The sequence below is a fragment of the Acinonyx jubatus genome, chromosome C1, assembly GCF_027475565.1.
Source record: "Acinonyx jubatus isolate Ajub_Pintada_27869175 chromosome C1, VMU_Ajub_asm_v1.0, whole genome shotgun sequence".
In the NCBI taxonomy this organism is placed as follows: Eukaryota; Metazoa; Chordata; class Mammalia; order Carnivora; family Felidae; genus Acinonyx; species Acinonyx jubatus.
The window spans coordinates 102,017,827-102,045,161 of record NC_069381.1 but is presented as its reverse complement, the minus strand read 5'-3'; the positions used below and the strand labels follow the sequence as shown (position 1 = coordinate 102,045,161).

Below are 27,335 nucleotides of genomic sequence, written 5' to 3'. Positions count from 1 at the left end.
ATCCTGCTGGCCTGCCAGCCTAAGATGCTGGGCAGCCTGTTAATACTGATCCCCAGTTTTTCCTTCCTTCTGCCCCCATCGCCGATGCCTCTCTTTGGCTAGGCAGCAGAAATGTGCCCAAGCCAGGGGGGGCCAATCCCCTGGAGAAGGTTTCCAAGCTTCAGAGAAGATGTGCTTGCGAGGAACAGCACTAGAAGCACTGGAGGTGTCTGTCAGAGTGGCTCTGGGAGCCTCCTGGGGTCTCCCAGAAGGCCCTAGAAAGCAGGGAGTGAGTCCTCAGTAGAAGGCCTTCCTGAAGAAAGCTGCTGTCCTCCACGGGCCCCCTTTGCCCTTTTGAATGTATGGTTTAGGTTGTCTGCCCATGTTTCATCGTCTCCCACTTGCAATAAGTGAAACGGTATTTTGTAATAGCTTGCCATTGATGGGTCACTTGTGTTTTTGCAGTCACTCTATGCCACTTTTAGAAGCGTGCCATCCACTACTGCTATTCAGTTATGGGGTTCCAGGGGCTGATGGGAGCCCACGCATCTGGGTGCCAGTGGCTTGTAAGAAAGGCCTTGCTGAGTTCTGGTTGGTTGTGGCCCCATTGATCCCAACATCTCTCGCACAGTGCGTTCACAAGATGGCAGGTAACAGTAGCCTCTCTGAGGGTGAAGGCACATGGCGAGTGTGTACCTCTTGTAAGGCAGGGGACAGCTGTAAGTAAAAATCGTAATGGGAGCTACCATTTATCGAGCAGTGCACACGTGAGGCCCTGTGATGAGGCCCTGTGATGAAAGAGCTTATTTGACCCCTCCAACAACCCTCTAAGGTGGACTATTTTTATTTACATTTTACAAATGAGGAAGCTGAGACTTAAATAACTTGCCCAGGGTCCCACAGCCTGCAGGGGAAGTGGGATCTGGTCCTGTTCATTTAGGTCAGTGGATTTGGCGTGTGAAATTCCCCAAAACTGACTTAAAAATAAAGGCACATTTAGGCTACATCATTTATGAAATGTGCTCACGCGTGCATAAAATGGGAAGACCATCACCCTTAACTCTTCCGAGCTTTTGTTCGAGGCCAGGAAGGAGTTCACTGTGGTCTGACGTGAGCCTGCGGCCCAGAGACGAGCTTGCAGGTAGCAGGCTGTAGATGGCCACCAAGCTCTGATGATGGTGGTCCCCTCTGTGGGCCGGTCTAAGGTACCCCCAGAGGGCCGAGCTGGACCCCTCCCAAGGTCACATGACTCTGAACAACAACAGGAAATTCTGAGAGAGTTCCAAGAAGTGCCTGCCTGCCCAAGTCACCCTGTGCTCATCCTCCAGGGACCTATTGGGTCTGAGTGTGGGCCATGTGCTCGTGTGGGTGCGGTGCCTGAGCCAGCACTAGAGGTTACAGCACATGCGACAAGGCCGATGCCCACCCTCCACAGCCCCTCCCTTAGCCTCTCCTCCTGTGGCCTCTGTCACCTCCCTCACCTCCTTCAGGAGGCTACCAGGCGGGATGAGTGAATAGGGAGCAGTCAGGATAGGAGGGGGCTGGCATGGCAGTCTCCTTGTCACCACAAGCACAGCTGAGGCTGGGCCCCATCCAGTCACACTCTAACACTGGCTCCCACAATAGCCACACCCCGGCTCCGCTTCCAAGAGTCAGGGTGGCTGTGCCCAGTGACTCCTGGGGTGCTGACAGAGCCGAAAACTCAGACTGAAAAGTGACTCAACACAAAGCCAGAGCTTGAAAATGATGCTTTCCCACCCCTGTCCCCTGTCCCAGTCTGTTTCCATGTCTTATCCAGGAGGTGTTCAAGCTGCCTGTTACATGCAGAGGAAGGGTACCATACACATAGCACACATAGAAGTGTAAGCCTTGTGATGGTCATGTAGAACTTCTCTAGAAAGGATTGCAGCGAACATGTGTTGCAGACACACGGGAAACCCAGGAGGCCAGAGGCTTGTGTCACACAGATCACAGGTGATCACATGACTTCCGCCAAGCTTTGAGGCTTGTTAAATAGGAATCTATAAAAACTCATTTCCTCTCCTTCAAAAGGGGTTGGCACAATACACATATGGGAAGACATATGAAACGAGGATATTGCCAATGACCAAACAGAAACCTTTTCACTTCAAGGTGAAACCCCTCCCGTCTCCTGCCCTGTCCAACCCCACCCCACCTCCCTTACAGGTGGTGATAGAATCTGCAGATGGGGCCGAGAGGGTCTAAAGCAATGTTATCTCTAAGCTGTTTGATAGTGGTTCAGGCCAGAAAGGGACTAAAGGCAGTGAGCCCACAGTTCTAACCTCCTGTGATCTGGAGAATTCCTTATTCTGGAGATGCTGAGACCACCGAACTTCACAGATGAATCTCCATGATGAGAACAAGGCAAGCATTGGGAGCCACTGAGAACCTGCGTTCTCTTCCTCTGGTGGATGCCTTCTACATTGCTGCTTTGCTTATATTCTGATTTGCCAGGAAAACAAGGTCCAAGTAACTTCAGCTCAGTGTGTGTCACCCTTCCGGCCAGTCCTCCAACCGAGACCTACTCTATGTAGTAAATGTATGGACAGTGAGTTGGAAGGACATACACTAAAAACACAGGAGTGGGGACCTGTGGAACAGGGAGAGGGGTAAAAGGGATAAAACAACAAACAGTTTAAAAGGTCCCTGAATAAGGAGAAGCCAGGAACTAAGTTGGGTGGCCAATCTATAAAGAATTGATACAACTTAACTCCTAAAAAACAAATAATCCAATTAAAAATGGGCAGACAACATGAACAGACATTTTTTTCCAAAGGAGACATCCAGATGGCCAGTAGACACATGAAAACTTGCTTAAAATCACTCATCATCAAGGAAATACAAATAAAAATCACAATGAGATACCACCTCACACCTGTCAGAATGGCTAAAATCAATAACACAAGAAGCAACAAGTGTTGGTTAGGACGTGGAGAAAAAGGAACCCTCGTACACTGTTGGTGAGAATGCAAACTGGGGCAGCCTCTGTGGAAAACAGTACAGAGTTGTTAAAAATAGAACCACCCTACAATCCAGTAATCACACTACTGGGTATTTACCCAAAGAATACGAAAACACTAATTCAAAGGGAGACCTGTCCCCCCCCCTATGTTTTTAGCAGCGTTATTTACAAATAGCCAAATTATGGAAGCAACCCAAGTGTCTATTGATAGATGAATGCATAAAGAAGAGGTGGTATATATATATGCAATGGAATGATGTTCTGCCATAAAAAAGAATGATATCTTGCCATTTGCCATGACATGGACAGAGCTGGAGAGTATAAACCTAAGCAAAATAAGTCAGAGAAAGATAAATACCATATGATGTCACTCATATGTGGAATTTAAGAAATAAAACAGATGAGCAAAGGGAAAGAGAAAAAGAGAGAGAGAGAGAGACAGAAACCAAGACACAGACTCTTAACTCTTAACTTTGTTCTCTATAGAGAACAAACTGATGGTTACCAGGGGAGGTGGGGGGGATGAAGGAAATAGGTGATGGGGATTAAGAGGTGCACTTGTCATGACGAGCACTGAGTAATATTTGGAACTGCTGAATCACTATTGTACATCTGAAACTAATAGAACACTATGTTGACTCTACTGGAATTAAAATTTTAAAAATAAAATGACAAAACTAGCATTAAAAAAACCCACCCCAAACCCAAATAAATAAGTAAATAAACAAAATGGTTTTCGTGATTGCTGCATGTCCATCTACTCATAGCCTCGGATAGTCAACTGAGAATCACACCCCACTGAGTCTTGAAGGAAATACCCTTAAATATCTTAAGTGAAGTGATGCCTTACAACAATATTAGATTTGTCTCCATCTGGGAACACTGATCTGGACTAATCGAATGCCATCTTCCATTTTTTTACCCTCATTGGCCCTCCCTTCAAGTCCAGCCACCTCTGTCTATGAACGTTTGTGGCTTTGTCCATGTGGCTCTCTGTGCCTAGAATGCCCCTGGTAATCAGGCTGAAACTTACTTCAAGGCTGGCCTCGAGGTCACTTCCTCTGTAAAGTAACCTCAGTAACCATGATAGAAAAAAAAATCATTCTCTTCTCTGTGCTGCTTGGTACTCCTGTGGCACTTTTCATCCACAGATGTCTATTTTCCTATACGGCTTCTCCTTTGGCATCAGGATTCTTGAAGACAAGGACCGGGACTTACTTGGCATTTTATCACCACATGGTGCTTGGCATATTGTAGATAGGCAATAAGTAGTTGTTGAATAGACTTATCGAAGCATTTCTGGTCTGCATTCAGCATTTTTTTTTTTTTTACACCTCTACTAACTAATGATGTCAAAGCCGACCCCAGTCTCAAGAATCAGAAGCCAGATGTCCTAACTCCTCCGTGGGGTCTGCTTCTTTGGCAGCAGCCTCTAGCTGCCCCAGTCTTCTCTTTCATTCTCTATTTTCTGCTCATCTCTCTTCTATGTTTCCCCAGAAATGAGAACAGAACAGAGCCTCTGTAATGCACACTATTTGAAAAGGTTTTCCTGCTAAAAAAATGTTTTTGTAGAAATGCAATTAAGCTACATCTTGTATACGTCTGTAGCCCTCCCAGTACCTAGCATGGTTCTTGCCTAGAAAGCTTTTGCTCAATTAATATATGGTTTTATGCAATGCTATACTTCCAGCGAACTTAAGATGTTTCAGACAGTCAAAATGATTGATTATGAGGATATCATTTTTGTGGGGTGCATGCGTGGGGTTGGGGAAATTAAGTGCCTGAAGACTCTGTGCCTGCCCTGTGATTACCCTGACAGGCTACTGGGAGACTCGGCATATGCTATTGTGGTTAGCAAACCTGTTTCATAAGCTTAGCAAAGATAGACTTCGATTCAACCCATGTGAAAATAACATCAATTTTGAATCATCGTATCAAAATGGATGAAGATTGACTGTACTGCACACAGAAGCACAGCTGGCCCCCACATGCCTCTTTTGGTTGGATCTCTAGCCTCCAGCTCATTTCAGCTCACCAGCAGCATAAACATGTCATAAATTTAAAGCATTTTTGGAGTAGAAGGGACTTTAGAGATCACCTAGCCAAGCTGTTCAAGCTCAGAGACCATGTATATGCTCAGGAATATACTAAAGTGACAACGGGAGAGCCAAAGCTATTTCCAATATTTCAAAAAGTCTGCTGGAAATCATGCACTTACCAGGAATAATATGACAGAACGTCTAAAGAAGTCTGGTCTATTTATATTTGCTTTTTGTTGGGCTTTTGTGAATTCAGGGTTATTAAACTCTCCCTTGCTTATTAAAGTTTCTGATTAATTACAGATGGTAAAATAAATTCTTGAAAATGCAGAGGATTTTTGGAGGAAGATCAATCTTTCAAAACATGAAGTCCACGCAGAGAGAAACAATAAAAGGGATGGTGGTGAAAAGTTGGCAAACTACTGACTTCACCCAACACGCCCGCTTTACAACCCAGGGAAGGAAGCCGACTGAGGTAGACAGACTTGCCTGGGTCACGTGGCTCGCTGGCGGCAGAGTCAGGGAGAACTTGACCTCTATTTCCTGGATCAGTGCTTTTAAAGCTCCCACACTAGAACATTCACAGCTGCCTTCCCTTCACCTGTCTTTGCTTCCTGGTATTCCTAACATCATTGGATGCACAGAATGGCAGGAGCCCACCACGTCCAGAGTGAAGGAGAATGAAGCAGATCCCCAGAGCAGGAGAAGCTGGAGACCAGCGACACCCACTGCTCAGACTGTGATGAGAAGCACAGGTGTCCCAGGCAAATGACCCCAGGACAGGAACTCAGGGGGATGTTGGGGATGACTGACAGTTGTGGCTGATGGAAGTACGCTGCACAAGAATAAAGATGGTTTCTGTTTCCTGGAGGCAAGGGCTTCCTCATGAAAGAGGCATTGAGAATGGGAGACTGTTACTCTGTTGGCTCACGATGGCAAGTTACTGGCACTGTGGGGTGGGGTGAGCAGGCATGTGGTTTGGTAAAGACTCGGGAAAGCCCAAGAGAAATAAACGCAAAGGTGCAGAACGACCACCAATTGTATAGGGGACACCCCGCCTCTTGACACTTCCCTGGCTCTTTTCCCATAGTACTTAATGCCCACCTCCCCCGACTGCTCAAGTAAGAACACTTTTATATAGTGTTTATTCCAGGCAACGCACTCTACCCTTGCCACAATCCTATAAGTAGGGACTGTTATTATCCCTATTTCATTGATGGGAAAATAGAAACCGAGAGTGGTTAAGAAATTTGCTCAAGGTCTCACAACTAGTAAGTGGCAGAGCTGGGATTCAGATCTAAGCAATCTGACTTAGATGAAAAGAGTCTATACTTTTTTTTAAATTATGCTATAAATTCTTTTTATTTTTTTATTTTTTTGCTGTAAATTCTATAAATTAAATAAATTTTAAAAAGACATTCAAGTATGGGGTGCCTGGGTGGCTCAGTTGGTTAAGGTCTGACTTCGGCTCAGGTCACTATCTCGCGGTTCCTGAGTTCGAGCCCCGCATCAGTCTCTGAGCTGACAGCTCGGAACCTGGAGCTTGTTTCAGATTCTGTGTCTCAAAAGAGTCTACACTTTTAACCACCTGCAGTATAATTACCAAACTCTATTGAAATGCTCCTTTTCCCCTTTTAGTTTCTGACTGAATTCCTGAAGCTCAGGCATTTGGTTTTTACTCATTGTTGCATCCACTCTGCTTAGCCAAGGCCTGGCATGTTGTACATTCTCAACAAATGCTTGTTAAACAGAACCAAACCCCATCCTTGTTCTCAAACCCTTTAGATTTCCGAGATTCCAGGAGCTCTCCTAGCTGGTGTAGATTTTATCCTATCATCTCCACCCCAAACCCGATTTACCCCATAGGCTTTTTCTCACCATCAGTGTCCCCTGCTCGGAGTGTTCCTTTCTCTTTCTCTGCCCTTAACCTCCCCCCTGCGCACCCCCACCAAAATCCTACAGGGCCTCCAGTTTGACAAAATCCTACACTTAGCCATCAGAAATATCAATATCTTACAACACGTTGCCTTTCTTGGTGGGATTTCCTAACCCAAATGGAAAAATACAAATTCATTAACTCAGACAATTCAATTCTTTACAGTCTGATTGATGGAAGATTAAAGCAAGACAGGACTTAAAAGCCCATCGGAGTTCAATCTCCTCATTCTACAAAGAAGGAATCTGGGTCTTGGAGAGGAAGTGCCTGGCTTTCAATCATACAGCCAGTTAAAAGTAGAGCCAGCTCTCTTAAACTTTTATTGTTGGTTAGGAAATGGTCCTTCCCTTCAAGAAGGAAGGAATGTAATGGAGGAACTGCTGTAGGTACTAGAAGGGGTGGGATTGGGATAGAAAGACCTTCCCAAATCATTCCATGTAGGTGGCTATCTCCTGGGTTGTCCCCTGCCTTGGGTACCTAATGGTGGTTCCTAGAAATCTGGGCCAGAGGCAGGGAGCCTACAACAGGTAAGTAAGGTCTAATTATAGCCAGAGCCAAATATCACAAAGTCCTCACCCCATGTGTGCTTATAGTTTCAGTGCAAGTAGCACCAACTGTCTGCAAACTCATTTTTCAGATCTCTGAATTGACAGAACAGATCAAGAAGAAGGTGTTCATTTGCCTCAAGTCTTAGATTTGGGGGAATATTCCAATTCAGTACGGTTTGTCTTTAGCTACTCTTCTCTGTCGGCTGCCTGTAAAATGCTGTCTTTTTCATGGCTCCATCCCCGCTTTTTTAATTTATACACTTCTGATTAATCTCATCCATTCTCATAGCTCCGGACGTGACCCTCAAATCCTTATCTCCCGGAAGTTCCCCTGAGCCCCAGATCACTACGTGGAATGGACATCTTCCCTTGGATGATGCACAATCTGTTAAGACTCCATAACTTTCAGGGAGCCTTCATCAATCCTTTCCTCCAAGGCCCTGCCCTATACCTACCACCCCAACGGATCAATATCCTGTGATCTACTCTCATATCCCTCGGTGCCCACAATTTATTATCACTGATAATAGTTGTGATGGGTAATTTTATCTTTCAACTTGACTGGGCCACTGGGTACCCAGATAATTGGTCGAACATGATTCTGGGTGTTTTTGTGAGAGTGTTTTTGGATGAGATTAACATTTACAGGGGTAGACTGAGTAAAGCAGATTGCTCTGTCATGTAAGTGAACTTCATCCAATCAGTTGATGTTTTGAATAGAAAAAAAGGCTGACCCTTTCCTGAGTAGGGGAGAATTCCCCTGCCTAATGGCCTTTAAAGTGGGACATTGGCTCTTCCTGGTTCTACTGGAACCAGGTCTGCTGGCTTTGGGACTTGAACTGAGACATCGGCTCTGTTGGTTTTGGACTTGCCAGCCTCCATGGCCATGTGGACCAATTCCTTATAATGAGTCTCATATACCCTATTGGTTCTGTTCCTCTGAAGAACCCTGACTAATTCAATAGTAATATTTATTTCACTGTTTTACTATGTGCTAAGCACAAACACATCCCAACTGCACTTACTCCTCTCTACAACCCTACATGGTAGGTATTAGCTCTATTTTACAGATAAGGAATCAGGCTCAGAGAGGGATGGTAGTGTGTTCCAGGCACTCTCATTCCAAAGTCCAGCACATGCTGTATTGATAGGACTCACCAGTTTTCTGGTCACCCGTGTGACCCTTACCAAACAGGAGATTTCCTTTCATTGGATCCAAAACCAAATATTTTACCTTTTCTTCCAAGTTGCTTTTGGCAGACATTCTGGTCATCTAAGGAAGGAAGCTAGGGAAACTGGAGAGCACTAGCCAGATTTTGGATATGCTACTCTAGATGTGTTACTCTAGAATCTTTTAAAAGAGTGATGGAAAGTTCCTACCACCAACCTGCTCAGTACAATGCCTCACGCCTATGCACCATGCTGGTTCTTCCTCACCAAGATCTTCAAGTCTATCCATTAATTAACTTCTAAATTTTAACACAGAGAAGACAAAGCTCCAGTTTTGTGATGAAAGTCAGTGGGAAACAGAATGCACTTCATTCATGCATGTATCCATCCATTCATCACTTTGAATGGCTACCATTTGTCAAGTATTGGGCTAGGTATGAGGTGGACAGATATTTCTAGATCATAGATATAAGTAGATCTTTTTTAATGAGAATGATATGTTCCTATATGTTACCAGACATACTGTTTTTGCAGAAGTAGAAATGATATGAGATGCACTACACAAATGCAAGACTTGTTTTTAAGGACATTTGAAGTGATTGGAGGTTTCTGAGTAGTATTTGAAGTCTGGCAGCATTCTACAGAATGAACGAGAGAAATAGAGAGAGAGAGAAGACAGAAGGCAGAGACATACATTAAGAAGCAACTTCAGTAAGTTGGAGAATTTTGTAATTAGGCCTAAGTTAATAAAGTTCTGGCCTCAGGTACTGAAAACAGGAATGAAGGGGGGGGTGGGTGGGTGAAACAGTATTGCAAAGAATTGACAAGATGTGTGATAAGCAGATGTTAAGGAAAGGAAGAAACAGTGACTCTTGGGTTTTGAGTGGGGGTAGCTAGAAGAATGGAATTTGGAAGGAGGCAATAGTTTGGAGGAAAAAGCCCTGTTGGAGATATACTGAGGGTGTGGGAATGTGGTCTCTGGAGAGGCTACCTGGTGGGCAATGGATGAGGCAGTATATAGGACCGCATAAACCATGCCTTCTTGTTCCACTCAAATACCCCTTCAGTTGATTCACAGGAATACTGCACAACCATTTAAAGTGATATATTGGAATTGTTGAATCATTGTATGGTACTCCTGCAACTAATATAACACTGTATGTTAACTCACTGGAAGTAAAATAAAAACTTTAAAAAAACCCCACTTATACCTTCATGAAAAAAATAAAGTGATGTATTTGGAAGTATATTTATTAATATGAAATTAAGTTTCCATATTAAGTGGAAAAAGTCAGTGAAGAGAAAAGCCTGGATCCCCCACATGTTAACAGTGGTTATCTCTGGGTGGTATTATGGGTGACTTCTTGCTTCTTCATGAATGACATTTTTAAACTTGAAATTTTTTTTAATGTTTATTTTTGAGAGAGCGAGGGAGAGAGACAGAGCATGAGTGGGGAGGGGCAGTGAGAGAGGGAGACACAGAATCCGAAGCAGGCCCCAGGCTCTGAGCTGTCAGTACAGAGACCGACGCAGGGCTTGAATTCACGAACCCCGAGATCATGACCTGAGCTGAAGTCAGACGCTCAACTGACTGAGCCACCCAGGCGCACCCAAACTGTAGCATAAATATGCTACTTTTGTCCTCATCTGAGATTGTCCCCAGGTCAGGGACCGAAGGGGATCTGCTAATCCCTTTAGTCCATGTGGTTCATGCCTCCTGGGCTCGTGTCCAGAAGCTTCCCACAGCTCTCTTCCTGGAGAACACTCCCTCCTCATCGTAGGGCAGTCAACAAAACTGCAGTGGCCACAGCACAGCCATCCCCAGCAGCCTCAGTCCCCTCCCCTGATAGCAAAGCCCCCCGACTGCAATGTGTGGCAGAGAGGGGAGCAGGGGTGTCCAGGCACTGTCAGGAGATAAGGTCTGCCCTCAGCCTCACCCTAGAAGGCATCCTCCTCTTTGAAGAAGTCAGAACGGGAAGCCATGTGGGGAGAACTGGTGAGGAGGTTTGGCCCTGTCAGAACACAGGGAGCTCAGAGCCTGCTTCTCCTGAACGAGCACGGAGACCTCTGAGCTGCCTTGGGTTGCCCTGCTCCACCTCTCTTTTCTCTCCCCCAAGAAGTCCCCAAGAGATCTCTGAACATGGAAACCTTTGAGTAGGCATTCCTGATGCAGCTGAACGAGCATGGGACTGGCACCCAAGGATGAGAATATGCATTCTGGCTCCACCACCTACTAATCAAGTGCGTGCCAGGCATTGACACTCTACCTGTATTAACTCATTTAATCGCCTACCAACCCGAAGAGGCTGCTGATTATTATGTGAATATTTCTCCCTGCTAGAATACTCCTCATTCCAACTGCATCTGCAAAGACCTCCAGTGATCTTCATGCTGCCAACTCAAATATGGTTTCTTCATTTTACATCACCTCGGTGCCTTTAAGTTGGCCAGTATCTCTTATTCAGCTTCCAAGATTCTCTCTGTTTCCCTCGACTGCCCAGCCCTAGATCCACCTGTTGTCTTTCAAAATCTAGTTCAGGCTCCACATTTCTGGGAAACCATCTCTGACTCCTGCTTCTCTCCTCTCTAATGACTCTCCTGTGTCACCTCCTTATATAACATTATAATCTGTTTCCTATCTGTGTCCTGTTAGGCAGAGAGCGCCTTGAGCATCGAAACCATACTCCATTGCTCTATTCACAGTATAGTATATATAGTAAGTCCTCAATAAATTGCTTATATGAATAAATGAATAACTGGATAAATTGATGAGGAAGGCCAGGAATGTGGAGAGCTCATTTAATAAGTTTGCTAAGGAAAGACAAATGGTGGTTGGAAACGGGACCAAGTGGTTTTGTGTGTGTGTGTTCATTGTACCTGGGAGATAGCTAAGCCCTGAGAAAAAGTGGTCCCAGGAGAGAGGAGAGATTTTTAGGAAAGGGGAGACCTGATCACATTTTCAGATTGAGGGGGTCAGTCTGTGGTAGAGAAAGAAGCAAGGGATGTATGTGGAGAAATGGAGGAAGCAAGAACTCGTGAGGGAAAGTCAGGATGAGCCCCAAGAGCACAGATGGAGCCATGAGCTGTGGACGGAGGAGAAGCCAGGACTCTCCTCACCAGCTCGCCCTGCTGCCTGCTCCTTCACCACTGCCCTCAGCTGGGATTCCTCCTCCTCAGGTACCAGCATGCCCCTACCACCTCAGTTGCTGGCATTGCCAAGACCCAGCAGGGAGGAAACAGATGCTTCTCCTCTCAGTAATTCCTGAATACTGGTGGTGGCAGGATCGCCCCCGCGTGCTAATAATTCCTTTCTTAGACCACAGAACGGAGCCACCGTATGCCCTTGGTTCTCTTGCGCAACCTTCACTCCAGAGCTCTGTCCTTTGACCCGTTCCTTCTACGTACCATCATTCCCTTAGCTACTTAGTCCCAAGTCAGAAGATATTGTGAGACTTCATTACTTTTATGTACATAAGTAGGCATGAAATGGTCAAAGAAAAACTCTTACTGTGCAAGTGTGTATAGCGATGGTGTTGTTGCGGGGGGGGGGGGGGGGGGCGGGGTGCTCCAGTGGAGAAGATTTTGTTTTTAGCTCAGATCTCAATCAGGAAGTTATTCACTCTGGCAAAGGCACTAAATGGATTGGGTCAGAAAACAAAGATGGGTCACTGAATGCTCAGGGAAGTGTAAAGAGTCTGCTGGAGCTGCAGCTTTTTGCAATTTAAGACAGAGAAGCTTCTCCAGAATAACAATCAGGTAGGCAGACAGAGTTTTACAGGGTTTTATATTCAATTGCTCATTTGACAAATATCTGAGTGCTTCCTCTATGCCAGACACAGTGTAGACACCAGAGATCTAACACTGAGTGAAACAGATCAAAACCACCACCCGCAGGGACCTTACATCCTAGTGTGGGGAGACCAAAAGTAAACATCTGAAATAGGCAAACAATATGGTGTCTCAGAGGGTGGTGAGCACTATGGAAAGAAATAGAGTGAAGGTGTGGTGGTCAGCCTTCAAGATGGTGCCCGGGATCCCTCCTCTCTGTATAGATCTGGCCTATGTGACCAACAGGAGACTGTGGGAGGGATAGTGTGTGACTTCCAAGGCTAGGTTAAATTGATGTTGTGGTCTCTGTGGGCTGTCTCTTGGATCGCTTGTTCTGGGGGAACCCAGCTGCCATGGCATAAGGCATACTCAAATACCCTGGGAGACGTCCATGTGAGGAAAAACTGAGGTCTCCTGCCCACAGCCAGGTAAATAAACCATCTTCTAACTGAATCCTCCAGGGACGCCTGGGTGGCTCAGTTGGTTAAGCGTCCAACTTTAGCTCAGGTCATGACCTCACAGTTTGTGGGTTCGAGTCCCGTATCGGGCTCTGTGCTGACAGCTCGGAGCCTGGAGCCTGCTTTGGATTCTGTGTCTCTCTCTCTCCCCTTCCCATGCTCATGCTCATGCTCTGTCTCTGTCTCTCTGTCAAAAATAAATAAATATGAGAGAAAGAAAGAAAGAAAGAAAGAAAGAAAGAAAGAAAGAAAGAAAGAAAGAAATGAATCCTCCGGCCCCAGTCAAACCTTCAGATGACTGCTGCAGTGACGTGTGACCTCAACCTCACGGGAGAGTCCAAACCAGAATCCACCCGGCACTCCCAAAATTCCTGGCCCACAGAAACTATGAGAGATAAGAAATATCTGTTGTTGTTTTAAGCTGCTATGTTTGGGGACAATTTGTTATGCGGCAATAGTTAACTAATATAAAGGAGAACCGGGAGGGACAGCAAGCTGGGGTGGGGACTGCAAGGTTAAGGAGGATGGTCAGGGTGGGCCTCACTGAAAAGGTGACACTTGAGCAGAGCTTTAAGAGAAATCTGGGAGATAGGCATGCAGATCGCTGGAGGAAGAGCGTCCCAGGCTGACAAAACAGCCAGTACCAAGGCCTGAGGAGAGAGTGTGCTGGAGGATTTGTGGAACAGTAAGGACTGTGGAGAGTGGGGACGGAGGGAGCCAAGTCGGTGGTGGGGTTGGAGAGGTGACGGGGGGAGGGGCAGTGGCCGATCACGAGAAAGGACTCCTGGCTTTAGCTCCGTAGAAGTCATTGTTGACCCTGTGGACGGTGGCCTCAGCGACCTAATGGAGACAGACGCCTGCTTGAAGTGGGTTTACGAGATAATGGGAGAAAGGAATTGGAGGCAGCACCTCTTTCAAGGAGTTTTGCTGTAAAGGGGAACGGGGAAATGGGATGCAGCTGTGGAAGGAAGTGGGGTCAAGAAAAGATTTATTGTCTAGATGGGAGAATAACAGCACGTGTGCATGCTGACCATAGAGGGCAGGGAGGCGAGGGCGGGGACAGCTGCGCTGGAGTCGGTGAGAGGAGCTGGGATCAGAGGTCCAAGTGGGGGAGCTGGGACTTTTAGACAAGACAGAGGGCTCATCTACACCGAAGTCAGAAAGGCAGCATAGCCCCAACAGATTCGGGTGGGCGGGCTGCTGTGCTGGGGGCAGCTCTAATCTGATTGTTTCTCTTTGCTCGTAGGAGGAAGTCAGCAATTTTCTTGGCAATATGCTGATAAAAGCCATGCATAAAGTGAACCAGCGTATAATAAAGACAGGGAAGAAAGGCCCCAGGAGCAGAAATACATGTCTCGGGGTGGCCTGTCATTTAGAAAAACTAGCATGGTGCATAGAAGAGAATCTACCGAACCAGAATAAGAGAGTCATGAGTTGGACACGAACACAGGTTATTCTCTCAGTCAGACCTGACGATTTTTACCAGCGTCCTAGCCCGTCTACTTTATATGCTTTGCAGCTTGTGTATGCATTTATGTGTGTGCGTTAGTCATATGGTAAAATGCAGGAAATTCTAATTCCAGAATGTGAGCTTAGTCATTCTTAATTCTTCCAACTTCATGAAGTCCCAAAGCAAAAAGACTTTTGTAGTTCTTAATATAGAGAGATATCTGGGATTGGATGGACATTACCTGACTTTTGAAAGTTAGTATGCGATTGTCCAAAATGCTCAGAACCAGGCAGAGACAGAGACCCACCTAAAGTTTTATTATCAGGGATATCACACCCCACAGTGTCATGCAGTTATGCTCAAAACCATCCCTCCCCATCACCCCATACAGCCTCCTTGGATTGACTCAGTACACTCGGTCTGTCCTTTTTCTCCACGTAAAACGTTCCAGTTGGTGACGTTAAAAGGTATCCCTTTTACTGGCTGCAATTATTAAAAGGAGCAACCATTAGCTCCAGCTGGCCCTGGTCCTCTCCCTTGAGGCTCATTAAGCCCACACTCGAACAGAACCCACGGCCAGCCGCCCCCAATGTTCTGACATGCTCTGATATGCTTGAGCTCCCTAAATGGGCAGGCCTACTCAACTCCTCTACCCTGGACCTGCCTACACCTGCTTTGTGCTATATACTGAGGGGAGGATACCTCTATATTAAGACCCATCTAGGATAAGTTAAATAGCCTGCCGATTTCCCCTGAAATACCGTGAGTTATTTTCAAGTCTCCCTACATGGCACTGGGGGAGGCTGGTGAAGAAAAAGGGGTGGGGAGAGTGTTTGACTCATGTTTGAGAATTGTTCTACAATAGAGATTAAAAAATATATATATATTCCTTCTGTATGTGACTTTCATTCAACCACAAAGCTTTTCTTAAGAAAAATAAAAATCCTTAATGTGCTAACAACTGTGCATTACCAAAGTCCTCAATTAAATTGCAAGAGAATTGAGAAAATAGGGCTATTAAAATATTTGGGTTATTTAGTGACATTGAATGGGGAGAAAAAAAGACTGTTGTAGCTCCCTCCTGCCTTTTACTCCCTACCCACATTTCTCTCAGTCTCTGTCTCTGTCTCTCTCACTGTCTTACTGTCTCTTAATCACACTGACAGGACAAATAGCTTTGGGAAATGATAGGGAGGGAAATGTTAGGAGGGTACCTTGGGAACAAGGTACTGCCACAGCTTTAACTGACCACCATATGGACCCTCAGATGGATTTGTCCCCTTTCCTGCTCTATTCCTCCCTTTCAAAGGATTCCAGTTGGAATTATTCAATCCATATGCATTGAGTTCCTACTATGCTCAAAGCACTATGATCTGTAATTTGGGGGGAAGTGGGGCTTAAATAATTGAACGGCATACTCTCCTTAGAAGAAAACAATTATACATGAAATAAGTAACATGCTAGATTTAACAAGCTATACATTTTTTAAATGCGGTCTCATATTAAAGGAGAGGAGAACCAAGATTTTTCTTTTGCCTTATATTTGCCAGGCACTGTGCTAGAGGATTTATCTATTTCATTGACTCTTCACATCAAAACCATGTCATAGATACAGCCCATTTTAGTTATGGAAAGTAAGTCTTGGGAAGGATGAGGAACCCACCCAAGGCTGCACAGATGGTGTGGAAGGAGGGGTTGCCTTCGATAGGAATAGATGAATATGCTGGAATTTTAAAGATTGACAGGAAAGAGAGGGAGGAGCGACCCAGGTTGAGCCTAGAAGCCAGGTCATAAGCAGTGGAAGACTGTGTTGGCAGGGCTCAGGGAACAAAGTCAAAAGTCATCCTATCCACAGCGCGATGGACCACCATTATGGGACAAGGTCCTGAGCTTACTGGGAAACACAGGAGAGAAGATCCATTACTCCTGAGGGAAAAGAGTCTCACACTCACCACCATCCAATAACTATTAAAATCTAGACCAGCAGATCTTATTGAACTGGCCGCCTGGAAAACCACTTTTATTGAACGGAGCTTTGGTGTGGTCACCCCTAATGAGCTCCACCCCAGTGCCTACCTTAAGAATTGCTGTTGTGGGTGAGGGCCTTTGTGATTGCATAATACATGATCTTGTTTAGGACATTCTTTCGGAAATTTTTTCTTTCTGGTTTTAGTATCAGGAGTATGTTGGTATGGCGTGTTTATACGTCATGATCCCTGGGACTGGGGCAGTTAATTCGCTCTCCTCTTTCTGAATCACCTCCAGGAAGCACGGACCGAAGGAGGACCCGCTAGTAACCAAGAGTTGGGACTCTAAGAGATATACATTTGCATCCCCCTTATTACTTGCTCTCGTTTTTCTTTTGTCCACTTACTTTTAATTTAAAATTAATTTAATATTTTAAATTTACTTAATATATTATCTTGGTCAACTACATCTCTATGGGCACCTTAAATCCTTTTCTAGAGCAGGGAAGAGAAGGAGGAAAGGAGGACATAAGGAGGACAATCAGAGACCACGAAGTCTGAGGACACCATGAAAGGCTAAGGCAGAACGGACTGCTAATTCTTAAAAATCACAGGGTGATGAATAATGCAGAGCAAAATAAAAGTCAAGAATAGAAACTGAATCAGAGCATCAGAGCTGGTCAATTGCGGGAGCCATGAAGCAAGAAGGGCATTTAGGAGAGGCTCCAGAGAGCACAAGGTCCTGTATGAACCACGAGCAAGGACTGTTTGACCCCGCCCAGATTTCCACGTGTGGCAAGTGAAGAGGGGGGGAAATAAATGTCAGCCTTGTATTGCTTATTATTAATAATGGTTTGGCAATGCCAGATCGCTAATATTGTCCTTGGATTATGCTTCTGCTTGTGATAGTGTCAGTGATTTTGTTAGCCCTACGGTATTTATATGACCCGGAGGTGCTCAAATTCTCTGACCTTTCATCCCCAAATAACATTAGCTTGAGCCCCTGTCCTCTATGACTGCAGGAAGTCCGGTCTCTATCTGTCTCACCTTCCCAAGCACCTCTAGTGGTCACTAAGAAAAGCTTACTTGTTCATAAATCCTGTTTGTCACATGTCATCTCAGGCGCAGTCCTTGCTCTAGAACATCAAGGCACTAAGACCCTGTTTTCACCTCTTGTCTCCTTGTAAGTGGAACAGCAGCCCATGCCACACACTGTGCCTTCCGTGTGAGCATAATCATACTCTTCAACTCCCCAAACATGGCTAACACTGGTCTGAATGTGTAATAAATGCCTTTGGGCCAAGGAACACACAACAGAGAGTAGCTAACAGATGTCATTACATTTCCACGTCCAGAAACTGGGCTCCACTTCCCACAGACCCAAAGTTCTCCCCTTCTTCAGTGCAAAGCCCACCTCATTTCTGTGCCTCTGTGTCTTCATCCTCATACGAGGTGCATCATGCCCCCTGTCTGTGACACAAATAGCCCACCTGGTGCTAAGTAAAACCAAAGGGTACGCCGCCCACCTCATCCTCTCGTTTGTTCTCTGGTGTGCAACAAAGGAGCAACCAGGCCTGTGTGTCACACGTGCCTGCAATCTGGGCTCTAGGCCTTAGAGGGTAGGTGCTGGAGCAAAGCCCACCTGTGCCTTCCACACACACGCAGCTTACAGAGTGCACAGCTCGAATGCAAGTGTAGAAGGAAGTGTCCTCATGCTGCAGGTAACAGATCACACTCCGGGAAACAGATCTAAATAGCATACTTAACACGTGTGAGGCAGGCTTCCCCACTTATATCTCCTCGACCACACTGATCACTGAGAAGACCCTCTCAGAACAAGAGGAAGGTGTTCGCAAGCACACTCCGGCCTCCCCACCCAGGAGTGCAGAAACTGCCCCGAGCCCCCAGGTGGCAGTGTCGGGCTCTAACAGCCTTAGGATCCATCCGTCATCTGGCAGTCTATCACCCCTTTATGACTCCTTCATCGTGTCTATTCCTGATTCTGCTTCTAACACTGTTCAAGGCAGCAAAGCATTTTACACACAAGACATGAATATATGGAAATGTCCAAATCTACCTGTAAACTAAATAATTATCATCATAAGCAGTGCAGTGGTGCTCGTGATGTGTCGTCATTTACGCTTTTTCAGTGCAAACTCGGGCATTTTAGCTTAAGCCCGTGTCTCCGTATATAGTCAGTTGGACATGAAAATAAGTAACTGCTTTCTAATCTTCATGACGGTTAGTGACTGAGTAATGGATCAATCCCCGAAAGAGCCAGTCGCTGTCGTTATCCTAAAGACTAAAATAACAATGTGAGTTGAGTTGCCATGAGTCGGGCTTCCAAAGCCTGGACACTGTGAAGGTCCTGATGAAATGGGCCCCATGAAACTGAGGACTGCAGCCCACATTCGTGATAAGCTCTCACAGCGCAGCAGTGACAGGAGGACCTTTCTGAGCCATCACTTGGCCTCTCTCTTTGACATCTCTTCAACAACAGTAGCACTCAGGTGCCAGCTAAGGACATTAAAAAAAATTTTTTTTAATATTTATTTTTGAGAGAGAGAGACACAGACAGACAGACAGAGTGTGACTGGGGGAGGAACAGAGAGAGAGGGAGGCACAGAATCTGAAGCAGGCTCCAGGCTCCGAGCTGTTGGCACAGAGCATGACGTGGGGCTCGAACCCACGAACCGTGAGATCATGACCTGAGCTGAAGTTAGACGCTCAACCACCTGAGCCACCCAGGTGCCCCTGGTCAAGGACGTTTTTCACCAAATAACAACAAGGACCTTTTCATCAAATGTGATTTGACTGAATAATACTCTCAGTGGCAGAACACGCTAAGATTTATTTTCAGCTCTTGACCACTTGCTCCCCTTGTGGCTCACCCTCATTTATTGAGTCGTTGCTAAGTGTCAATCTCTGTGATAAGCTATTTATGTAACTCTTATCTTTAAGAAAATCCTGTGTGGGGGGGGAGGGCATCATTTTCCTGTTTTACAGATGATAACACGAAAGTTTGTAAAGTTTAAATGCCTTGTCTAAAGTCACGTTGAAGTAAGTGGCAAAACTAGAATCCGGATGCACATTTGTCTAGCTCCGAGGCTTTCTCTTTTTTGTATTTCTTTTCTTTCTTTCATTTTTAGAATGTTTATTTATTTTTGAGAGAGAGAGAGAGACAGAGAGACAGAGTGTGAGCAGGGGAGGGTCAGAGAGAGAGGGAGACAGAATCCGAAGCAGGCTCTAGGCTCTGAGCTGTTAGCACAGAGCTCAATGCGGGGCTCAAACTCATGAACTGTGAGATCATGACCTGAGCCCAAGTCAGATGTTCAACTGAATGAGCCACTCAGACATCCCTCATATTTCTTTTCTGAGTATTTCCTACTTGCCTATCAGAGAACAGATGTTAGTAGCCACGTGTATAAATCGGAATGCAATACAGAGAGATATCACACAGTAATTTCAAGAGGGGAAATTTAATATGAAGAAATACTAACTATAACAGGGGACTGGAATAATGCGGAATTGTCTAAGTAAAGAAGCCCTCTTACAACTCAATGATAAGAAAAAACTCATTTTTTAATGGACGAAGGATTTGTCAACTTTTTTTTTTTTTTTTAATTTTTGGGACAGAGAGAGACAGAGCATGAATAGGGGAGGGGCAGAGAGAGAGGGAGACACAGAATCGGAAACAGGCTCCAGGCTCTGAGCCATCAGCCCAGAGCCCGACGTGGGGCTCGAACTCACGGACCGCGAGATCGTGACCTGGCTGAAGTCAGACGCTTAACCTTGACTGCGCCACCCAGGCGCCCCTAGGATTTGAATAGATATTTCACCAAAGAGGATATATGAATAGCTAATAAGTACATGAAAAGATGCTCAGCATCATTACCATTAGGAAAAAGTAAATTAAAACCACAATGAGATAGCACTTCATATCACTTGAATGTTTATAATAAAAAATACCAGACAATATCAAGTGTTGGCAAGGATGTGGAGAAACTGGAACCCTCATACATTGCTGGTGGGACTGTAAAATGGTTCAGCTGCCTTGAAAAACAATGTGGCAGTTTCTTAAAAAGGGGGAAAAAAATCCTTACTGTAACACCCAGTGAGTCCACTCCTAGGTATTTACACAAGAGAAAAGGAAACCTATGTGCATACAGACACGGACATGAATGCTCACAGCAGCATGATTCAGAACAGCCAAAATCTTGAAACAACTCAAATGAACTGGGAATAAATAAATAAATGGGATATATACACACAGTAGGCCATTATTTGGCCATCAAAAGGAATGAAGTGCTGAAACATGCTTGACATGGATGAACTCTTGAAAACATTATGCTAAGTAAAAGAAGACCACAGGTTGTATGATTCCATTTCTATGAAATTTCCAAAACAGACGAATTCAAAGAGACTCAAAGTAGATTAGTGATTGCCTGGGGCTAAAGGACAGAATGGGGATTGGCTGAAAATGGGCATGAGGGATTGTTAAGGGGTGATGGAAATGTTGATAAAGTTGCATTGTGATTCTGGCTGTACAGCTCTATAAATGCACTAAGAATTATTAAGTTGTATACTTAAAATGGGCAATATAATTTTTTAAAGAAGTAAAAAAAACCTCTAAAGAATATAGGAAGAACAGATATGAGGAATTTCTTATATCTACTTCTGGGGCTCAGATAGAGCCTCCAAAGGAGAGCATTCTCCACACCACAGATTCCACACCCGTCCTCTCCTCCAGCCACCTGCCTCACTTCCAACTTGAAAGGCATTTGAAACAATCAAACATGAGTTCCAACTTCCTACTTCTTTACCCACAACCTCCTTCTCCTTTTTTTTTCTCTAGACCCAGCAGGTGAACGGTCCCTTTCCCTGATCTTGACGCTGGCCCTGTGCTTTGCACCCCACCTGCACTGTGCTGGGCTCTGCTCCTTGCGTACTCCACACCCCGTTAAAGTCAGCCCCTCTTTCCCCACTGCAGTCTGCAACATGTCAAAATGCCCATACCTCTTCCACCTGAAGAAAAAGCAAGCACCCTTTCCAATTCTGCAATTTCTCTGAACTACTTATCTCCTTCCTTCCTTCCTTCCTTCCTTCCTTCCTTCCTTCCTTCCTTCCTTCCTTCCTTCCTTCCTTTCCTTTCCTTTCCTTTCCTTCCTTCTTCCCTTCATTATCAACTTCTTCTTCTCCTTCTCCTTCTCCTTCTTCTCAAAAGAATAGTTGGCAACCACATTTCCACTCTTCCCCCATTGATGTGTCAACTCACAGCAATAAGGCTCCTGTCTCCATCCCTACAACTATTGTTCCCTGAAAACAAAACAATGACTTCTTTCCAAACTCCCAAATAGATTCTTCCCTTCACACCCCATTTTATATGGCCTCTCTAAGCACTCCCTTCTAGGAGTTCTTTTCTCTCTGGGCTTCTGAGACTCCAGCTTCTGATAGTCGCCATGCCACTGTGAGGAGAAGTCTCTTCCCAGTCTCCTGCTGACTCTTCCCCTGCCTGGTGCTTCCTAATACTTTAACTTTGGCCTTATTCTCTTCTCAGACCACATCCCCTCCCTGGGCCACCTCTTCACTCTCATGGCTTCACCATCCACCTCAGAGCTGGTGGCTCTGCAAACTCTATCTTCAGTCCAGGCATCACCACTGAGCCTGGGAGTCAGAGATCCAATTGTTTTCTGCATCTATCTGGTGCTCCCCAAACCTGCCCCTCCTCCAGGCCTCCACTTCTCAGTAAATGTCACCACTATCTTCCTAGTTATTCAGCCAGAAATTCTGGAGACATCCTTGTCTTCTTTCTCTCCCTCACTTCCCATAATCAAATTACTAAACTGTATTGCTTTTACAACACAGTTCAATAATCTCTTTTTATAACTGACCCCTCCTTTCTATCCTTAGTGACACTGCCTGGCTAAGAAACAGTATTACTTGTGTGTGTGTGTGTGTGTGTGTGTGTGTGTGTGCATGTGCGTACACGTGTGCACGTGTGTGTATGTGTGTGCACATGTGCGTGCGCATGTGTGTTTTCTTTGAAAGCCAGACTTGGAATTATCATCACTGCGCATGAGGACCATGAAGCTGGAACCCCTTTGGTAATGCTGCTCTGGGACCCTCTGTTTTGGGTCAAGGTCTGCCATAGAACAAGAATCATAAGCTTGGTCTAGGGGACCCAGACAGGTCACCCTTAGCAGTAAAGCTGGGGAGATATGTAGGCAGGGGAGGTGTAGGGACAGAAGTGAACTGGAAACACAAGCCCTGCCTGAAGGCAGTGACACTACTCTGCTCAATCCACTGTAATGTGGAAGTGCAGAACTAATGTTGACAAATACTTCAATTTTCCCCCCATAAGCTAGAAATTCAGATTTTTTTAAATGTTTATTTATTTTTGAGACAGAGAGAGACACAGCATGAGCAGGGAAGGGGCAGAGAGAGAGGGAGACACAGAATGTGAAGCAGGCTCCAGGCTCTGAGCTGTCAGCACAGAGCCCGACGCGGGGCTCGAACTCACGAACTATGAGATCACGACCTGAGCCGAAGTCGGACGCTTAACCGACTGAGCCACCCAGGCGCCCCTAGAAATTCAGATTTTTATCTAAAATCGTCCCTGTTCAACATTGGAAACAAATTCAAAATATTTTTTAAAACATCACACAAACAGAGCATCTCTGCAGGACTGATACAACTTGCTTGTGAGTTCCACCCCAAAAGGGTTTCTGTCTGGGGAGGGCACGGTAGAAACGGGGTCTGGGGAGCAGGTTTCTGGCAGTGATTGTGCCCAGTCCCAACCCCAAGGGAGAGGGCAAAGGGGGGCTAGCTGCAAGCCCAGGGGGGAGACACATGAGCCCACACTAGGGGGATGGGAGCCAAGAGAGCATGCGGTGAGCATCCCCCACATCATAAATCAACCGAACGAGACACAGCCAGAGATCAGGTCTCGGTGGCACCACTGTGCAAAGGGGTCCAGTTCAGTCTGAGTGCCTGCCTCCATCGCAAAGTCCACTCACCTACGGACATTTGCCTGCACTCCTCAGCCCCAACCCATCCTCTTGAGGTGCTTGTGGGACCTTGGCATGGTCCATATGGCACCAACGAGGAAGTCTGCCCACTAGTCCCCTGGCTGCCATAGTCTCACTCCATTACCTTATGCAAATGGCAGACACACAGAGGCTGTTTCTCCATCTGGGTGCCCAAAGGAAAGCCTTCTGGACACCCTGACCTTCCTCTCGGAAACAGTGAAAGGAGCAATAAGGAAACATTTGCAAAGCCCTGAGACCCACCTGTTGGCAGACGAAGGAGAGTTCCTATATAAATTATTAAAGAGACCAACCTGAGCCAAAGGGAGTCAGGGAAACTTCATTATTATGCGTGGTGCATGGCTGTCTTTTGAATATTCTGCTTCCTTGGTTTCCAATTTCCTTTTCTTAGTGAATCTTTCTCCCTCATAAATCTTTGCATCGCAATGTTCTGTTCTTTCTTCTTTTGTGTTCTGAACTGGGAGTTCTCGCAACCCCTCCATGGTTAATCCACTCCTCCAAACGTTGCAGGCTCCGAGCGGCACTGTGCATGGTTATTGCTCTTGAAGGCAGGTGACACCCTTCTGCCTCCACTCTCTGTAGGGCCTGCTTTCCTGAAGGACAGGTTCTGGAGGGAAGGCAGGGGAGGGGGCGTTAAGGAGAGCCAGGCAGGCAGGGAATGCTCCCACCACTCTCTCCTCCTCTCCTAGCTGGCCAAGGAAACACTCCCCAACCATTCTCTAGAACAAACAAAGCGAGCACCAGGGCCTTTTTGTGAATCTGACAACCAGTGATCACAGAAGGAAGACTTCCAATGCCCCCAGGGATGGCACCTGGCCCAGAATTAGCATCAAGTGCCCTCTAGTGGGAATCAGAGGCACCCTTTCTAAGAGGCAAATGCTCGTGTCCTGTCCAAATCGGACATCAGCATTAGTGGTAGCATACGATGGGGAGGAAATCACAATTGGTATCTTCATCACTAAAAACCAGAGAGAAAGGCTTCCTTTGGTATCAAGAGGAATCTGACATATGAGCAAATGTGTGCCACTCTAATTAGGCCCCATTTCTCTGGCAGAGACCGTACATACACAAGTGAGGGACCAGCAGTGATCTCGGGGTGGCACGTGAGCGGGTGGTAGGCACACAGGCATGAACATGTTTCCCCTTTGCCCTCGTGTTTGAAACGTGTTGAGGCAGACACAGCTGTTTAAACCGGCATCCCTGTTAATCTCTGTGTTCCCAGTGCCTAATGGTTACGTGACTGAACTGAATTTAAATTGCTGTAAGCTTGTTAATTGCAAAGGAACAGAAAAATTTCAGGGGGATGGTGGTTGGGAGCTGCATTTCTACCACTCTGCCTGCTGATACACACCCCCCACTCTGCATAGCTCCTGCCAGATAGTCAAAAGAACGGGGTTGGTGTTGGGCTTAACTGTTTATGCCTGGAGGGTCACATGGTATAATGAAAAATCTTGGGTTCTGGACTCAGATGTGACTTCAGTTCAATGGGAGTTACTCCACTTACTAATTGTGGGAACTGTACAAGTTTGTAAAGCTTTCTGCCCATCAGTGCCTTCATCTTTAAAATGAAAATACTGGGGCGCCTGGGTGGCTCAGTCAGTTGGGCGTCCGACGTCGGCTCAGGTCATGATCTCGCGGTCCGTGAGTTCGAGCCCCGCGTCGGGCTCTGTGCTGACAGCTCAGAGCCTGGAGCCTGTTTCAGATTCTGTGTCTCCCTCTCTCTGACCCTCCCCCGTTCATGCTCTGTCTCTCTCTGTCTCAAAAATAAATAAACGTTAAAAAAAAATTAAAAAAATAAAAATAAAATGAAAATACTAAGACCTGTTTCAGAATCTATATATTTTATTTAGCCTAATGCAAACTATTCAAACCATGTATAGACATGTATTTAATGACATGGAAACTTTATGATATATTAAGTAAAAAAAGAGAAGGTTATGGAACAGGTGTAGAACACCTACAGGTATAGAATATTCTACAGGTGTAGAATATCACCGTTTGTAAAGTGAAATAACACTACTGTCTGGGTGTCCCCAGGTTTTCTTGTGTTTTGGGCCCACTGCTACCACACACGCACAGCACCGTGACAGAAACGAGGGGACCCACTGGGTCCAGGGTGCCTGTCCACTGGTGTAGTCTCTGCCTGGACAGTTCTTTTCAAGGCCACAGCTTCTGTGATTTGTCTCTAATCGCTCCCCAGGGGGGAATCTCTGCACATTTACCATCACACCTATTCCTTTTTCCCCACAAAAGCATCCCGAGAGTTAGCATTCCACGTCTAAGAATAAAGTACACTGGTAAGCTGATGAGAAGAGCTGCTTTGCACTTTTGGGTTTTATACACATTTGGGCAAAAGAGAACTAATCTAATCGAAGATTCAGGAGACTCTTCACTGTCACAAATGACTAACCAGTAATTATCTCATCTATGAAATGATAGGGAAAAGGCACTGAAAGGGGCACCCCAATGCCCTGTTGTACTCTGTTGGTAATAGTAAAAGCTGGTTCAAATCTTTGGAAAACTATCCGATAAGAGCCTTTAAAATGGCACACCTTTAACCCAGTAATTCTGGGACTGGAGCCTAAGAAAATAATATAGAACACATAAAAACTTTCATGCACGAGAACATGCATGGTAGCATTATTTATGCTGGTAAAAAACTAAAAAAAAAAAAGAATAAACAACAATAATCACTCAAGGCATAAGTAAATAATGACCCACCCAAATGTTAGAATAGTTACCCAATGCTGTGAGAAATGGTTTCCAAAGATGGCGGACAACATTACGAGTTAATTTTTTTTTCTTTCTGTTGAAATATTTACTTCATTCTACAAGAAGTGAGGACTAGAACAGTTTTTTACACACTTCACAAAAATAAACTCAAAATGGATAAAGGACCTGAATGTGAGACAGGAAACCATCAAAACCCTAGAGGAGGAAGCAGGAAAAAACCTCTCTGACCTCAGCCACAGCAATTTCTTACTTGACACATCTCCAAAGGCAAGGGAATTAAAAGCAAAAATGAACTATTGGGACCTCATGAAGATAAAAAACTTCTGCATTGTAAAGGAAACAACCAACAAAACTAAAAGACAACCAATGGAATGGGAAAAGATATTTGCAAATGACAGATCAGACAAAGGGCTAGTATCCAAAATCTATAAAGAACTCACCAAACTCCACACCCCAAAAACAAATAATCCAGTGAAGAAATGGGCAGAAAACATGAATAGACACTTCTCTAAAGAAAACATCCAGATGGCCAACAGGCACATGAAAAGATGCTCAACGTCACTCCTCATCAGGGAAATACAAATCAAAACCACACTGAGATATCACCTCATGCCAGTCAGAGTGGCCAGAATGAACAAATCAGGAGACTAGAGATGCTGGAGAGGATGTGGAGAAACGGGAACCCTCTTGCACTGTTGGTGGGAGTGCAAACTGGTGCCGCCACTCTGGAAAACACTGTGGAGATTCCTCAGAAAATTAAAAATAGATCTACCCTATGACCCAGCAATAGCACTGCTAGGAATTTACCCAAGGGATACAGGAGTGCTGATGCATAGGGGCACTTGTACCCCAATGTTTATAGCAGCACTTTCAACAATAGCCAAATTATGGAAAGAGCTTAAATGTCCATCAACTGGTGAATGGATAAAGAAATTGTGGTTTATAGACACAATGGAATACTATTTGGCAATGAGAAAGAATGAAATATGGCCTTTTGTAGCAACGTGAATGGAACTGGAGAGAGTTATGCTAAGTGAAGTAAGCCATACAGAGAAAGACGGATACCATATGTTTTCACTCTTATGTGGATCCTGAGAAACTTAACAGAAGACCACAGGGGAGGGGAAGGCAAAAAAAAAAAAAAAAGAAATAAAAGTTAGAGAGGGAGGGAGGCAAACCATAAGAGACTCTTAAAAAC

General features: G+C 45.3%; 1 long non-coding RNA gene across 14 annotated transcripts in view; it reads right to left on the bottom strand.

Moving 5' to 3' along the window:
- The window catches only part of LOC113596804 (uncharacterized), a 102,780-nt gene that overhangs the window by 61,248 nt on the left and 14,197 nt on the right, over nucleotides 1-27,335 (bottom strand). For 6 of the 14 annotated variants that reach the window (XR_008295221.1, XR_008295219.1, XR_008295216.1 and 3 more), the window contains exon 2: nucleotides 23,698-24,011. The exons of the other annotated variants lie outside the window; for them this stretch is intronic. This is a non-coding gene — a long non-coding RNA (uncharacterized LOC113596804). The remainder of the gene's footprint in view (nucleotides 1-23,697; nucleotides 24,012-27,335) is intronic. 14 annotated transcript variants of the gene reach the window in all.